Below are 17,404 nucleotides of genomic sequence, written 5' to 3'. Positions count from 1 at the left end.
TTAACCTTACTGTGGGGTGCCAATTGGCACCCCAATATTTTCACTTACACTATGATCTATCCATATCCCTATTAATACCCAGGGGCGAGTGCTTACTAGCAGTTCCACCCTGTCCTATAACCCTGAGCGCTTAACAGCAGTTCGGGTTTCCCTCAAATTTCCTGCCAATTTTCCTACCATTCGCCTGTTATTGTAAAAATAATTTGTGGAGTTGGAACTGGCAACGAAAATACTTTAAATCGCGAAAAACAATTAAAATTAATAATTAATAAAATAATCGACGACCACGGCCCACCAGGGGTCTATAGACACTCTTACGAGGCCAAACCTGGATAAAATTAAATAATTAAAAATTATTTTGATTTTTAATTAATTTTGGGTAATTATTCAAAACGTAACACTATGTTACATAGTAATATTTCCTCTGTTCGCATAGGAATTTTTACTATGCGAACATAGGGAAATTTACTATGTTAATATAGGAATTATTCCCATGTTGCATAGGAATTATTCCTATGTTGACAGAGTGAATTTCCCTGTGTGAACATAGGAAAATTTACTGTGTAGCATGGGGAAATTTACTATGCAACATAGGAATAACTCCTTTGTCACATGGGAATTACTCCTATGTTAACATAGTACATTTTCCTATGTTACATAGGAATTATTCCCATGTTAGCATAGTAAATTTTCCTATGCTACATAGTAAATTTCCCTATGTGCATATAGGAAATTTTACTATGTTAACATAGGAACAATTCCTATGTCTAGAAAAATAAAAAAAAATATAATTTACTTATTTCCTTACATGTAGGGGAAGTGGGGGCAGAATGGAGCCCCTAAAATTTTTAACATGAAAAGTGTTTGGAGTGAGGGAGGGGCAAAATGGATCACTGAGGCAAAATAGGCCACTGAGGCCAAATGGACCACTCTAGGGCAAAATGGCCACCCAAAATTTTTTTACATATAAGAAAAACAAATCTCATCCTTTTATGATTTTTGTAACACAAGGATTTTTCCTATGTTAACATAGGAATAATTCCTATGGTACATAGTATTTTTTCCTATGGTAACATAGTAAAATTTCCTATGTTCGCATAGGAATTTTTCCAATGTGAATCATAGGAATAATTCCTATGTAAACATAGAAATAATTGCTATGTTTCACATAGGAAAAATTTCTATGCTACAAAGGAAAAATTACTGTGGTAACATAGGAAATTTTCCTATGTTACCATAGAAAAAAATGCTATGTAACATAGGAATTATTCTTATGTTAACATAGGAACTTTTCCTATGTATTATAGGAAAAGTTCTTATGTAACATAGTACTTTTTCCTATATTTTTATAGGGAATTTCCCAATGTTTACATAGGAAAAATTCCTATGTTTACATAGGAAAATTTCCTATGTGCACATAGGAATAGTTACTATGTCAACATAGGAAATATTACTTTTTTTTCTCCGCGTAGTTACTAGAAGTTACATTTTTTTATCTGCACATACATTTCGGTTGTACAAGCTATATATGTATCAGGTTTTCCTGTCAATGAATGTGTCCGTATTACACGGGATGATTTACTCAATTTTCCTATCAGAAGCTAACAATAATTGCTCATCTAATTTTTTTATCTTCATCATTAATAATAATGTATTTACAACATAAAAATGTGATTACTTTGTAAATTTTTATTTAAAAAATACTGTTTCAATAACACATTGAATTCCAATAACTAAATCTGACATTCCATTAAATGAATTGTAATTGTAACTGTAAGCAATTGCAGTTTTTTTTTTTTTGTAGTAATAGTAGTAGTTACAATAAACACATTATTTCAAAATTCATAAGCCAGTATAAGAATTTTCTGTATAGTAAGAATCTATCTCTATCGGATATCAAGGCAATATTTTTTTGAATTTCTATACGTTATACACAGTTATAAATTTTCATTATGGTCATTTTTATAGAAGACTATATTTTCCGTATGATTTGATTTATTGAATGTATAAATCTGATTGAAGCCAATTTTTATTGAGAATTTTTTCGTGCCGATTGAATCAGCTATTTATTACAAATAATAAAAATAAATTATTTTATATGGCATCATTTTTTTCGAAGATTTTGATTTTTAAATTTATTATTTTTTCAAATTAAGAATTGTAACAAGGTAATTTTCAACCTTGTCAAATTTGGCCCCTTTATTAATTGATTTTAATAAGGGCGCCACTGGAAGATAAGACTCAGCCTTCCAGAACCGGAGATGTTAAGTTTAGAAAATTTCAGGGTCGTTGAATTTTATAAGAGTGAGATAGGATGAGGAATTAAATTTATTACACAATAATTTTATTAATATAATTGACAATTTATTTATCACAACCAATTTTACCCCACCGGGTTTCACTTTACTCATAATTATTTTATTACATCGGAGTCCACCGGACTTTATTACAATAATTTCTTAGTTCCCTGGACTTTATAAATTAAAATATTTGATTGGCCACCGGCCTGATCCCCTGGATTTTAAATAAAACTGAGTCCCTGGACATTATAATAAACTTGGCCACCAGCCTGATCCCCTGGATCTTAAATAAAATTTAGTCCCCTGGACTTTATACTAAACAAAATAGGCAACTTGCCAGATCCCCTGGATCTAATTATTTCAAAATTATTAATAAAAAAATTCCCCTGGAATTATTTCCGATCACACACACACACACACACACACACACACACACACACACACACACACACGTTGATTAATCTTCTTTTCGTCTACTGGACTAAATTCACACACACACACAGAATTTAATTTTCTTATAATTTCTCACTAACATTTTAAATTTTCTTAATTTAGTTAAATTCAATTTCCTCTTTTATATAATCATTAATTTTAATTCACCAAATCTTACCAGTAAAAATTTCCATCAAATATTAGATTTCTTTCTCGAATAACTGATGCTATCTCTCTCGATTCCGTGTCTTTCTCTCTTCGCGTTAAACTTTAGATTTTCTTGTAACAATTTTCGGGCATCAACTTATTATTCTCAATTTTAATTAATTAAAATCTCAATCTTTTATCGCGATTTTCACAGCACTTGATTTTCAGTCTTGTAAGTTTTATTTTATTAATTTACCGATTAATTTATTATATAACAAAGACTAAATAACTATTATAATTTCTGGCCTCCTGCCGAGAAATTCTACTCCTTAATTTACAATTAATGATTAATAAATTCTGGCCTCGCTGCCGAGAATTATTTGACCAAACACGTGGTTAATTATTATTTTATTTCTCTACAATAAATTCTGGCTTCCCCGCCGAGAATTCGCTCTATTCAAGACGCAAAGTTGTTAATACTTCTGATAACTTTATTCTCGATGTAAGTTAATTTAATAATTCTGGCTTACCTGCCGAGAATTAATTTATGCACAGCACTTCGATATTAACATTAAACTTTACACTTATTCACCGGATGATACTGTTGGCGTCTCTCTAGCTTCCCTTGGGCTTTCCTTGGTTTCCGGTCTTCTGGATAAGGCTCACGGCAGATGGACGTCCGTTAGGCTTGTCGGCTCGACCGACTCTCTCTGATTTTGCTGCTGTCCTGTTGTTATATATTTTCAGCTAGGCCATTTTCGGAAACTTCCGGAAAATGGTCTCCCCACTTAATTAATTTTGGGACAGAAGTCCGAGCTCCTTCAATTAGCGCACCCGGCGACGTCGAAAAACTCTAACGGGTACTTATTTGGAGTTTCGGCTCGGGTAACTGACCAGCCGTGGGAAGCCACGATTTTCCTTGATGATAAATTAAATTTTGCCCCATTACAGAATTATATGTCATTTGTTTGCATTGAAGTATTTCATGAAATGTTTATAATATATTTTTATTTCAATAACGATTAAAATAAAATTAAATTTAAATCCGATTCACTTCAATAGGATCTCATCGGAAATTTCCGATTGAGTCCCATTGAAATGAATCGGAAATTTCCGAAAAATATATTATTTTTTGATTGAAACCAATTGAATCCCATTCAAACCTTTTGATCGAAATGAATTGGGTCAAATCGGAAAATAATAACGAAATAAAAATATGTTATAACTGTAACAAATAATGTACTTCGAAATCGTTTGAAAAAAAAAATGTTCGTTTTCAAGTTACCAGACATCTTAGAGAAATTGTTTTATTTTATAATTTGTTATAACCGACATTTTAATTTATGAGAAAATAACATTCCATTTCTCTATTTTTGAGTATCAAAATTACATAGTTTTGGTGGTTTTTTAATATTATAAAACTTTAATTCATCGTTTTAAAAGTATCCGTTGATAAACAGGGTGAGTACGAGCAGAATGAGTATTTGCATACTGAAGAATAATTCGAGGAAAATGTTCTGCAATAGTGTGTAAAATACGTTCATGTATTGTAATGGAAATTGTTTGTAGTGGACAATGCTGGTGGTAGGGGTAAAGAATTTGTTAGACAAAATGTAAATACATAACTAGAGCCCGCCAAAGTTAAGCCGGTAGTCAAGTTGTCTGTCAATTGTTTCTTGGCCGTTAATCGTGCTATATCGACAAAAATCTAAGTGATATTGTATGTGCGTACTGTGTTTACCAAATATAACCCACAATAATCCATCTACACCAGACTATGTAAGTACTAATTATTTAATTCTAATTTTATTGATTTTACAAAAAATAGGATAAGAAAGTTGATTAGTTTTGGAAGACTTTTGTTTTTAAATTTGTTCTGAATATTCGTTTTTCAAAAAACTAAATATGATCATTGATAATTTATAAAAATAATCGTTCTTTGGTAATTACATACTTCTTCGTTTAACAATAAATGTTTAACTTTCTAATAACTACTGTTCAACTTTGTCAGTGTTTTCAAACATTAGGCGCTTTAGTGTGTACTTGAAACATTGCAAAGCAACTTTAAATTTCAACTTACATTGTAAAAAATTACTAAGTGATTTTTTTGATACGCATCAACATTTAAGAGATTTTTTGAATTATTTGTTTCACTCACGATTGAACTAATGATTGAATTATTGATTAAAGAGATAATAAGAGAGTTTATAATTGTGATGATAAATTTGTTTGAACAAATTTCGTGATTGATAGGATTGTATCGGAATCTCCACTTTCATAAATAGAATCCTGTAGATTCCTTTAAACGTTACTACCCGATGAAAAAAGTTTTTGTCTAATTATATATAATTATATATGTTCATATATATAATCATATATGATTATATATAATCATATATGAATATATATATAATCATGCATGATTATATATAATTATATATGACCCCATACATAATTAGATCTGACCATACCTGGCTGTTATTAGCCCATATATAAGTCTATATATGATCAGATCTAATTATATATAAGTCTATATATAATTAGATCTGATCAGATCTGATTATATATGAGTCTATATATAATTCGATATGTTCATACTTGGCTGGTATAACTCCATATATAACCATATATAAGTCTATATATGATCAGATCTAATTATATATGACTCTATATATAATTAGACATGATAATACTTGGCTGTCAACTCCATTTACTACCATATATAAGGCTATATATGATCAGATCTAAGTATATATAAGTCTATACATAATTAGATCTGTTTAGACATGACTGATACAAATCCATATACAATTAGATCTGATCAGACATGGCTGATATAAAGTTATATGTAGATATATATATATATATATATATATATATATATATATATATATATTACATAATATGGCAATTTTTTAATATAAATGTTATTAAATTTTTATTTTGTCAACTATCAAATAAACTTAAATTCCCAATACTTAAAAAATGTTCAAAGGTTTCGGCAGCAATTTAAAAGTATTAATCGATATCGATTTATATACGAATATTTATAAGTTTATAGATAAATAGATTTGATTATATGTATCTATTGAATTCTATTGTAATTTATGTACAAAATCAAATTCATTATTAGGTGCATTATTTACGTATGATGTATCGACTTGATTATTTGAGTTAAGTAATGCCATAAACTTTTCTTTATTGTAAGTTCATAACAGACTAGAGGATCAGAGTACAATCCAGCGATCACTAAAGTTAAGCAGCATCGGCGTAGGTCATTGATTGGATGGGTGACCTCGTAGTAAAGTGGTGGTCAACGAATAGTAATTTTTTTTTTTTTATTTGAATTTAATCGATATTTATATTGATGAAATCAATAAATCCTAATTAAATTACTTAATTAATAATTTAAAGGTATTCTAAATGAGATTCTAAAAATGACTATATTCATTTATGCATGATCATGTATAAACAGATCTGATTATATATAATTAGACCTGGCAAATTTTTGGATCCAATCATATATAGACGATTATGCATAATTATATATGATTAGACAAAAACTTTTTTCATCGGGTAGCTACATGTTTGGGTGGATTTGTTTTCCTTTTTATTATATGATTGTTTGCCAAAATTCAATTACCAATTATAATTTTAATGTATTCTGAAAACATGTCTATAAAATCAGCACAATCCTGATTAAAAACTACGATTGAAAGTCTATCGGATTTCAATCGGATTTAATCGGAATTCATTGATTTTAATCGGAGTTTTCAATCACGGAAATAATTGAGTTAGGTTTGATTTTGTCTATTTATTTCAAAAATTTAAAAAAATGTTCAGATCTACAACAAAGTTTCAGAGGAGTTTAAATTCTTCAATTTTTTCATTCATTTAAACAATCTGTGACTATAATCTGTATAAAAAATTAGAATAAATCTCTTATTTCCTTTATCTATAAGATATTTATCCGTTTTAAAGTAATGTTTTCATGATCAATTTTTGATTCCTTTAAAATTGAAAAGGAAGTATACAAAATTTTATTTTTGAACAATTATTTTTTCTAAATATTTCTGTATTAATTTGACTTTATTTGCATGTGTTATAACGGTTTAATTTTTGCCTCCTGAAATGTGTTCTCTGAAATACAATTTAATACTGTAGCAGTGATTAAACTTTCTATAAAAAATTTTTAAATTCTAAATTTGGAGAATCTACTTAATTATATTCATTATTTTTGAATGACTCGATATACGGAAATATGCTATAACGTGAATAAAAATGCTCCAAGAGAATTAATTGATACATGACAGATAAACGCTCTATAAAACATTTGATTTAACAATAGATTAAAGAAAAGAGCTCTGACCGCTAGAGCGCAGCTTACAATTAACCGGTCGTCTTTTATATTTTTCATTAATTGCTGTAAAATTCGCTATCATTTAATCGTTCATTTATAAAATTTAGCCTTATAAAATTATCAAAATATTCATAACTTCTTATACTGCTTGATTGTTTTCAGCATATACAGTTTTTAAAAATGATATTTTCTAATCTAAATATTTGTACATTCATTGTGTTCAAAATGTCTGGATTACTGTCTCAGATTATAGCAATGCAAAAGCTGCAGCTGGGACTGATGCAATCTTTGTAAAAAATATAGGAATAGATATATTTACTCGAGACGTGTTGAAGAATAGTAGAATGACAGGTAAAAGCAACATAAGAACCATAGGACCTGCAAAGCCAAAACTAGATCCGGTCAAAATGCTTGCCGTAAGAGGTAAATAAATTGTATTTTTGGTTACGAAGTGAATTTTCTGCAAGCTAATCAAATGTTTTTACAGATATTTATATAGACATTATCTGAAAGAACATAGACAATTGTCGGAAAAACAAATCAATGCAAAGATTGGAGATTATATAGAATATATTCGGACAAAGATTTCAGATCCTACCAAAAACAGATTCTCTGTATAACATCGCGCCAAGTACAGGTTTAAAATTTTTTACAAATAAGAAAAAATTATTTTTTACAAAAAAAATGAATCAAATCGAAAAAATACCAAGTACTTAAAATCCTACCAAAAACAGATTCTCTGTATAAAGTCGTGCTAAGTACACGTTTAAAATTTTTTAAAAGTAAAAAAAAAATTATTTTTTACAAAAAAAAAGTCAAATCGAAAAAATACCAAGTACCTAGTATGATGCAAAATCATAACAAACATTTTCATAAAATTTCAAAAAAAATTGTATAACAAAATTTCAATGTACTTGGTGTGCGTTACTACATGTACTCAAGCAAAATTAATTTCTAATAAAATCAAACATGTTTTTTTTACTCTTTTGTAAGCACACCAAATACATTGAAATTTTGTTATACAATTTTTTTTGAAATTTTATGAAAATGTTTGTTATGATTTTGCATCATACTAGGTACTTGGTATTTTTTCGATTTGACTTTTTTTTTTGTAAAAAATAATTTTTTTTTACTTTTAAAAAATTTTAAACGTGTACTTAGCGCGACTTTATACAGAGAATCTGTTTTTGGTAGGATTTTAAGTACTTGGTATTTTTTCGATTTGATTAATTATTTTTGTAAAAAATAATTTTTTCTTATTTGTAAAAAATTTTAAACGTGTACTTTACGCGATGTTATACAGAGAATCTGTTTTTGGTATGATTTGTTTTCTTTTTGTCGTGTTGATTGTGAATAGTTTCAATGTATACTATTAGAAATCGACTTCCAAACTAAACTCAAAAAATTCGTCTTAAAGTAATGCGTAGTCGTGATATATAACACGCGAGGGTATACTGTTTATAGTAATATTTTTTAGAAACAATGTAATAGTACTAACTAATAATTTAGTACTGCCAAACATTATAACCTGTTTAATCTATTTTTATAAGACAAATAGTTGCAGTTGTTTAACGACAGTTTCCATTAAAATTAACGTCAAATATATTCATCAACGTCGGGTTTTTCTGTTAATAATTTTAAATATCAAATAGTTTAGTGGTTTGACCCCTCTTCCAGCATCTTTCACCTATTACAACTAGCAAATGGTGCTAAGTACTTATCCTCCCTCTCCTTTGACCCAAGGGTATGCTTTTCTTTTTTTTCAGAATCTCCATGGACATATGAATATATATATATATATATATATATATATATATATATATATATATATATATATATATATGCACTAGCTATTGTTTGCGCGCTTCGGTTGACACGTCGTAATGTTGGATGAGTCTTTATTTTTTATTTATTATTGACATCGACATGTTAACATTTACCGTTCAAATATTCGTAAATATACTTATTCTCTTGCACCTTTCTACGGAAAAAAAAGTTGTGAGTGGTTTTGAAAATTTTTAGAATCATCTGATGCGTCATTAGTTGTTAGTCTATAATAATGACTTAATTAGAGAAAATTATGCGTATTTTTAACGCAATTAGTAAGTAAAAATATTTCAATTGATCTATATATATATATATAAAGCACTAAAATGCCTGATTTTGGTACTGTCTAGCGGATATAACTATATGGGTCATTCCACCAAATAAAGTTATTTTTACGGGGTGACCCTCATCGATTTGATTAAAATTTTGTGGAGTCTTTCCATCTATTGAAAAAAAAATTCTCTGAAAATTTAAGCCTTTAATATGCAGCAGTTTCAAAGTTATGATTTTTTGAATTTTTTAAAAATTTTTGTTTTCAACTTTTTCATTACTTTTTTTTAAGAAAACAGTTTTAAAAAAAAATGAGCACATAATAGTTTTTCGTAGGGAAAATTCTCAATTCTGAAATATGTAATTTTTACCATGTGCATATTTTTTGTTTCAACAAAATCAATAATTATTTAAATACAAGTTGTTGATTTTATAGTTGCATCAAACTGTAATGGTTCATTGTGTGGCAAGAGATGAAACAAAGTTAGAACTGTCATTAAGGCAGATAACATCAATAGCCTGAAATCATTTTTGAATAAAACGCAAGAATTAAAGTTCAAATTACTAATTCCAAAACTTGAAACTTTAATGCTGGTATCATGAAAAATAGTTTTATAATTTTTGTTGTCAGAGCTTTACTGCAGACACATATCAGAAAACATATCCTCACACCGCAAGATTTATGCATCCAGGCTATTCAAAATTTTACCGGCGTTGTTTTCACTTTTATAACCAACTCTTATTAAAAGAAACGATTGAAAACGATTTGAAAAAAAATTTTTAATACTTTTTAATGCTTTTGAATTCTTTGAATACTTTTTAATCACCCTTTTTATGGGCATTTAAAATTACAAATCGTTTCGAATCGTTTCTTTTAATCAAGGAATAGTGACTTTTTATAGAAAATAAATGTTTTAAACGTACGATACTTAGAGTCAAATACGGTGAAAGAAACACAAGCAGTACATCTTTTCTCACCTATTGTTGATAGACTAGGATATATTTGTGTTAAAAATGTATCAAGATCCTCAAAAAAGTTAAGAATTAAAGTTTTTTAATCATAGAGAGTTTATATTTCATTTAATTTTGTTCAAACAAAAAATATGCACAACGTGAAAATTACATATTTTGTGGAAAAAGGTCTCAGCTTTCAGAAAAAAATATCAAATTAGATGTATCAAGCGCCGCACAGTCATAAAAATCGTTTTACCTATTTTAAACGAATTTTAAAGGGTCTTCTGTAACTTAAAATAAAAAATAGATATTTTCGTTGGAAAGCTGAGAATTTTTCCTACGAACAACTACTATGTACTCATTTTTTTTTCTAAATTGTTTCCTTCAAAAAAAGTAATGAAAAAGTTGAAAACAAAAATTTTTAAAAAATTCAAAAAATCATAACTTTGAAACTGCTGCATATTAAAGGCTCAAATTTTCAGAGAATTTTTTTTTCAATAGATGGAAAGACTTCACAAAATTTTAATCAAATCGATGAGGGTCACCCCGTAAAAATAAATTTATTTGGTGGAATGACCCATATATACAAACTGTCTAGCGGATATAACTATATATACAACGAAAGGGTTTAAAATTTTGACGTAAATATTGATTGCAAGTTGTTACCAACGTTCGTAGAAAGTTGACGATAATCTACTACCGCAACCTGTCACCAACTTTCTGAGAAAATTGAAGGCAACTTTTCGTCAATCCTGTAAACTAAGGGAATGCCAGCTATTGACATACATTGGAACAGTATTTGCGGCCAACTTGATAGCAAGTTGCTACAGTTGGTTGCCACTAGCTCGCTTCCAAATTGATTATCAGAAATCGCTTAATGAAGTTGTATATTTGAGCTCCAACTTAACTCCTCATTATAAACCAACTCAATATAAACCGATCCGATTTATTTCAATTGCAATCGTTTGTTGGTCGTTTGTCGATCAATGTTAACCTCTCAAAGTTGTTTGAGAGTTAATTGCTTAATTATGAAAAAGTAAATAAAAATTAACTTTTAATTTTTTTCATTGAACCCCTCTATTTCGATATTTTTTTATTTAAATTGCTAGGAAACCGTTTGTCGGTGATTGTTGGTGAAAACAAATAAAACAGTAATTTATTTACAACAAAAATGTAATTAAAAAACAAGAATTTCCATTAGTAGTCTTCAATAAATAATATTTTTTTTTTGTATAATGATATTTTGTTTTTGTATAATGATATTAAATCTTGCGTTAAAAAATTAACTTAAAAAATAATTATTTGTTTCCATTGATTAAAAACCTGAGTTCCAAATTTCGCCAATAAGGTATTGACAGGTAGCGCCATAATGTTGTTAGATGTACGAAATTACCCTAAAAGCCACTTTAGATTAAAACTGACAGTAATTTGACAATTGAAATTATCAAAATGTGCTGCCTGAATTGGCCGACAATTTGATAGCAAAACTTGAAAATAAAATTAGCGGTTAATTTTTTTTTTAATTTAGAGGTTACTTTTTTTACTAGAAAAAAACCCTAATAAAAGTTCCCATGAAATTTTTGTCAAATATCTGTCAAATTCGGGCTTTTTCGTTTTTGACGATAATTCGTATACGACTTTCAAAATGAATTTGCATTCGAATTCGGGTAGTAAATTTACGTCAAATTGTATAGCAAGTTGTATGCAAATTCTCGTCAAGAACGGAATAGCCCGAAGTTGACAGACATTTGAGAACAATTTCATAGGAACTTTCCCTAGGGTTTTTTTCTAGCCAAAAAAAGTAACCTCTAAATAAAAAAAAAAATTAACTGCTAATTTTTTTTTTTTCAACTTTTGCTATCAAATTGTCGGCAGATGCGGGCGGCAAATTTCGGTAATTTCAACTGACAAATTACTGTCGATTTCAATCTGGAGTGACTGTTAGGGCAGTTACGGCAGACGTCAACTAACCCTAATAGCACAATTTGCTTGAGCAAAAGTTTACTGTACAAAAGTTTCGTTGAATTTTTCCTCAAATTTCCGTCAACTTTGGACATTTCCATTTTTTATGACAAGTTGTATGCAACTTACTATTGAATTTGTCGTAAATTTACTGCCCGAATTTGAATGCAAATTCACTTCAAAAGTTGACTAGAAAAAAATTGTCTTTAATTTTCAGGCAAATTTTATGTCAATTTATCGTTAATTTGACTTGAAAAATTGTTAAGTATATTTTTACGTTCAAATTATAGACAATTTTACGTATAAATTTGCATACCTTCTGAAATGGTAAGAATGAACATTATCGACCGTTTTTTTCGTACAAGTTCATCTTAAAATTGAAGAAAAATTAACCGCAAATTTTTATTTTCAACTTTTGCTGTGATATTGTCTGCAGATTCAGGCAGCAGATTTCAGGTAATTTCAACATCAAATTACTATCACTTTCAATGCTATTAGGGTAAGTTTAGTGATTCCAGGTATTGGCCGTGCTTAGCTGAATTAAGTCCTCTGTAAATTAAGTTAAGATTTAGCATAGTAGAAGCAAAGCATACTTATTAGACTAAATCTTAACTAAACCTTATTAGGTACACGTATACGATTTAGTTCCGCCGAATACGGCCATTAATGACAACATCTGTACCTATCATCGCGCTAAATGACACGATTTTGGTACCACCTTTAAAAGCCACACTCTAAATATAATTGCTTAGCAAGTTCTGCAGTGGAACATTTATGGGTAACTTAACAATAAGTTTCTGGGAAGTCTTGGCTGGATAATACTTGCGAGCAAATTGATGCAAATCAACTACCGTCTGAACGTAATTTGACAGAAAAACTTGCCATCAATTTGAAGTGAAACTTACAGTCAACTTAACGTCATTGTCTGACAGTAACACTTGGTCGAATTGAATTCAAGTTACAGACAATTTACTGTCAACTTGAAGGTAACTGTTTGCTCTCCAACACTTTTCCTTCGAATTGGCTAATACGGCAGTAGCTTGAAGTTAACTCACGGTTGGAGGCTATCAGGGACCTCGCGAATATAACTAGAGAGAACATACAACATTCAAAATTTTTTAGCAATCCACAAATTATATTTCCTAAATGAAAGGTATTATTTGACGAAAATTTAGTTTTAGTCAATAATAATAACTTAATTAGAGATAATCATACGGATTTTCAACGCAATCACTAAGTAAACATTATACTTTAATTGATCACTACATAAATATATATACATAGCACTAATTAAAAAGTTGGTGTCAATTAAATGTGACTAAATTGGTGACAACTTTCAGCTTTTGGAAGAGTTCCTATAAATTTTTATCAAGTTTCTTATAACTTGGCAACCAGTTGTGGCTAATTTAAGGAAATGCCAATTTCCGCGGTCAACTTGATGACAAGTTGCGGCAATAGATTGTCGTTAGCTTGCTGTCAGCTTGGCTATCAAGGTTGATACTGCTTAGCGAATAGAACTACACCATAAGGACGTTAAACATGAGTTTTACATAATCGTAAAAGTTTTTTTTGCAACTATATAAAAGCATTCCTAACAGCACAGTTTGCTTTAGCAAAAGTTTACTTACACAATTTTCCTTGAATTTTTTATAAAATTCATGATTATGAAACGAATTTATTTATGCTTATAAAAAATTTGCATACGAATCTATAGTAAAAAATACAGACTGAAGCACCGCTGGTGGCGAAAAAACAAATCACTGCTACAGAAAAATTTCAATATTTACTGAATCATGGCATTTCTTACAACTTTTTATTCTCTGGCAGTGCCCTTTTCGCATGAAAAAATTTGTAAAAGGATTAAAAATGGGGGTACTATAGTATATGCTGGCCTAATTTAATTATTTAAATTAGTTCTCATAACTAAAATGGGTAAAGTTTCATAATTTTATGACGAACAATCAATCATCTTTCGATTGCAAAAGAAATTTTCTAGATATTTTGTTTTTTAAAAAAGTTTTTAAAAATTGGAGCTAAATACCGTTCTGTTACGGTATAGAGACACGGTAGGCTAGCGCCATGACACTTCACACATATACATGTGTTTGAACGTGTACTTGGCGCGAGACACTACCGTGTCTCCTGATTTAGAACGACCGAAAAAAACACCACCCAAAATTAAGAATTCAAAGTCATCTATGTTATTTGTATATTAAGATTCCCCATGATTAAGAAAAATGATTTAATCCATCTTAAGTGTATATCTATATATATCTGCATATATCTATATATCTACATATTAGTCGATTCAAATTGTTTTAAATCATTTTTCTTAATCAGGGGCAGTCGACGATAAGATGAAAATTCATATACAATGTTTAAACCTAGTTTATTAGATAAAAATTAGATCTAAACATTTTACTGCCTCAAATTTAATTTTCAGTACATCAATATTCGTATGTTATAGAAACTGAGGAAAAATCTGATATAATAGTAAAAAAGGCTAATGGAACAATGAAAAAGGGAGAAGGTATGAAGTGGATAGAAGTTTCTAGTTCCGGTGGCAGTAGCAGTGCCAGTAGCAGTTCTGGTGAAGAAAGTACCAATACTGAAAGTAAAATTAGTAGTGATAAACATGGTGATAACTGAGCTTTTTTAAGTCAATCTTTAATTTTTGGAATAATAATTATAATCAAGTAATATAACATAGTACAATTATTGCGAGTAAACTTTATTGCTAATTATGTTGATGACTGTTAACTAAAGAAAATACCGAAAATAAATTTTTATAGATTCCTTGAAGTTTAGTATTTTGATTTTGGTATGATACACATAAGTAATTATTAAAAAAAAGATCAAATTTAATCTCATTTACTGTTTCCAAATAGTAAGTAAATGAAGAAGATGTAATGTGATCAACCCCATACCATCTGATCATTTTCTAGTTTAGAATACCTGGTAAATTTTAATGCAACGTCAAGATGGTACAGTACATCAAAGAATATTATTACATTGCTAATATATTCTTATAGGTTCTTATCAACATTAATAATTTTTTATTTGGTGAAATCTATATAGATAACTACACTGTAAAAAATTTCATGGACCCGGTGTGGTGAGAATGCATCGGTGCAAAAATTTTAGTGCGAAAATTACACCAAATCCCGTGTGAAATTTGAGCAATGTGAATTTTTATTTTTTGCACCACCAAACGTGTAAGTGTATAATTGTAAGGAAAGGGGGTGAGGCAAAATGGGCCCCCTAAAATATTTGATGCCTCGAAATATTTGGGGGCAAAATGGGCCCACCAAAATTCTTAACATGAAAATTATTGGGGGGGGGGGGGGGGGTAAAATGGACTACTGAGGCAGAATGATCCCCCCAAAGTTCTTAACATGAAAAGTGTTGGGACGGGTAGGGCTAAAATGGGTCACCGAGGCAAAATGGGCCACTGAGGCAAAATGGTCCCCCCAAAATTCTTAACGTGAAAAGTGTTGGGAGGGGGAGGGGTAAAATGGGTCAAAAAGGCAAAATGGGCCCTTTAAGAACAAAATTTTCAAATCCTCAGTTTTTTTACTTGTTTTACTTTTTTTTATTATCTTGCCAAGTTTTTAACCTTAATTTTTTCTGTCCATTAAAAATAAAAAATTAAACAATGTAGGTAAATGGGCCCCCCTTAAAAATTTTTTATAATGTGAGTTTTTCAGCTTGTTTTACTTTTTTTTCCTTTCTGCTGAGTTAGTTTATGGTGTTAATTAGCTGTGTCTATTAAAATTAAAAAATTCTGAAGAGTTGGGTAAAAAAGGCGCCAACAAAACTCAATGTATGCTTCTCGCATGTTTTATGTTTAAAAACATTTTGCTATGTATTTTCTATAAAGAAGAGTTGATAGTGAAGATTTGGACCTTGAAATAACAAAATTCAAAGTTTCCCGTTTAAATACTAGTCGATTAATTAAAAAAATGGATTTTTCGCCAAAACATATAGTTTTTCAAATAATCCCCCCTTCAAAGAACCCCTTACCATAATTCTTTAATCATTTCTGTTAAAAAAATTTAAGGAACCCGTTGGCTAAAAGATATTCATCGGTTTTCAAAGTCCGGGCAGCCCATATTACCACCCCCCCTCCCAAAATTTTCATGTTAAGAATTTTGAGGGGGCCATTTTGCCTCAGTGGCCCATTTTGCCTCGGTGACCCATTTTACCCTTCCCCGTCTCAACACTTTTCATGTTAAGAATTTTGGAGGGACCATTTTGTCTCATTGGCTCATTTTGTCTCGGTGACCCATTTTACCTCTCCCTGTCCCAATACTTTTCATGTTAAAATTTTTAGTGGGCCCAATTTGCCTCCAAATATTTCCAGGCATCAAAAATTTTAGGACTCCAACCCCCCCTCCCCCAACCCTTCCTGTACATTTATACATTTACACGTTTGGCGGTGTGAAAGATAAAAATTCACTGTTGAAATTTCACACGTGATCGGTGTAATTTTCACACCAAAATTTTTACGCCGATGCATTTACACCACATCGGGTCCATCGAATTCTTTACAGTATATATATATATATATATATATATATATATATATATATATTAGGGTGCTTCGTTTCCAGCGAAAGTATTTTTTTTGTTGTTCATCAAGCAAAATATTGTTTTTTATGCTAAAGCAAAAATTCCTGCCAAGTTTGAGCTCTTAATTCTAATCCTAAGTACTTTCCATTTGATTTCCAAGATTTCCCATTTAAAATACACGTACATTAAATTACTTTTTTTAAACTTTCTAATTCTCAGCTAAGTTTTATGATATCGACGCGGTTTTAGTCGCAAATTGTAGGGCATTTAGTGTTCTTCAAGTGTGCCCATAGTAACTTAGCTGTAATTCCAGCTGTTTCACATGTGTCTGCTACAGAAGTCATTTTTCCTATGAAATCGACCTTTATTGACTTGCAGAACGTAAACCAATAAAATTACAATGAAAATAATAATAGCAATTTTATAGGAAATTTTATTCCTTTTAAAAAAAGTCATATGAGTCAAGTCGCTAAAGTCAATAGTTTCCGAGTTGTAGGAATTTTGATAATTTAAAAAATGAAATATTAATTATCATTTTTTTTTTTTTAATCTTATATTTCTCAAATTATTAAAATTCCTA

The 17,404-nt window shown here is 29.7% G+C and overlaps 1 long non-coding RNA gene across 1 annotated transcript in view; it reads left to right on the top strand.

The window, feature by feature from the left end:
• LOC128667595 (uncharacterized) overlaps positions 1 to 14,896 on the top strand; it is a 49,749-nt gene extending 34,853 nt beyond the window's left edge. The window contains exon 4 of the long non-coding RNA XR_008403535.1: positions 14,720 to 14,896. This is a non-coding gene — a long non-coding RNA (uncharacterized LOC128667595). The remainder of the gene's footprint in view (positions 1 to 14,719) is intronic.
• The last annotated feature ends 2,508 nt before the right edge of the window (positions 14,897 to 17,404 follow it).

This window comes from Microplitis demolitor, chromosome 4, assembly GCF_026212275.2.
Source record: "Microplitis demolitor isolate Queensland-Clemson2020A chromosome 4, iyMicDemo2.1a, whole genome shotgun sequence".
Taxonomy (NCBI): Eukaryota; Metazoa; Arthropoda; class Insecta; order Hymenoptera; family Braconidae; genus Microplitis; species Microplitis demolitor.
The sequence above is the reverse complement of the archived record's forward strand: the minus strand, read 5'-3'. Positions and strand labels throughout refer to the sequence as shown.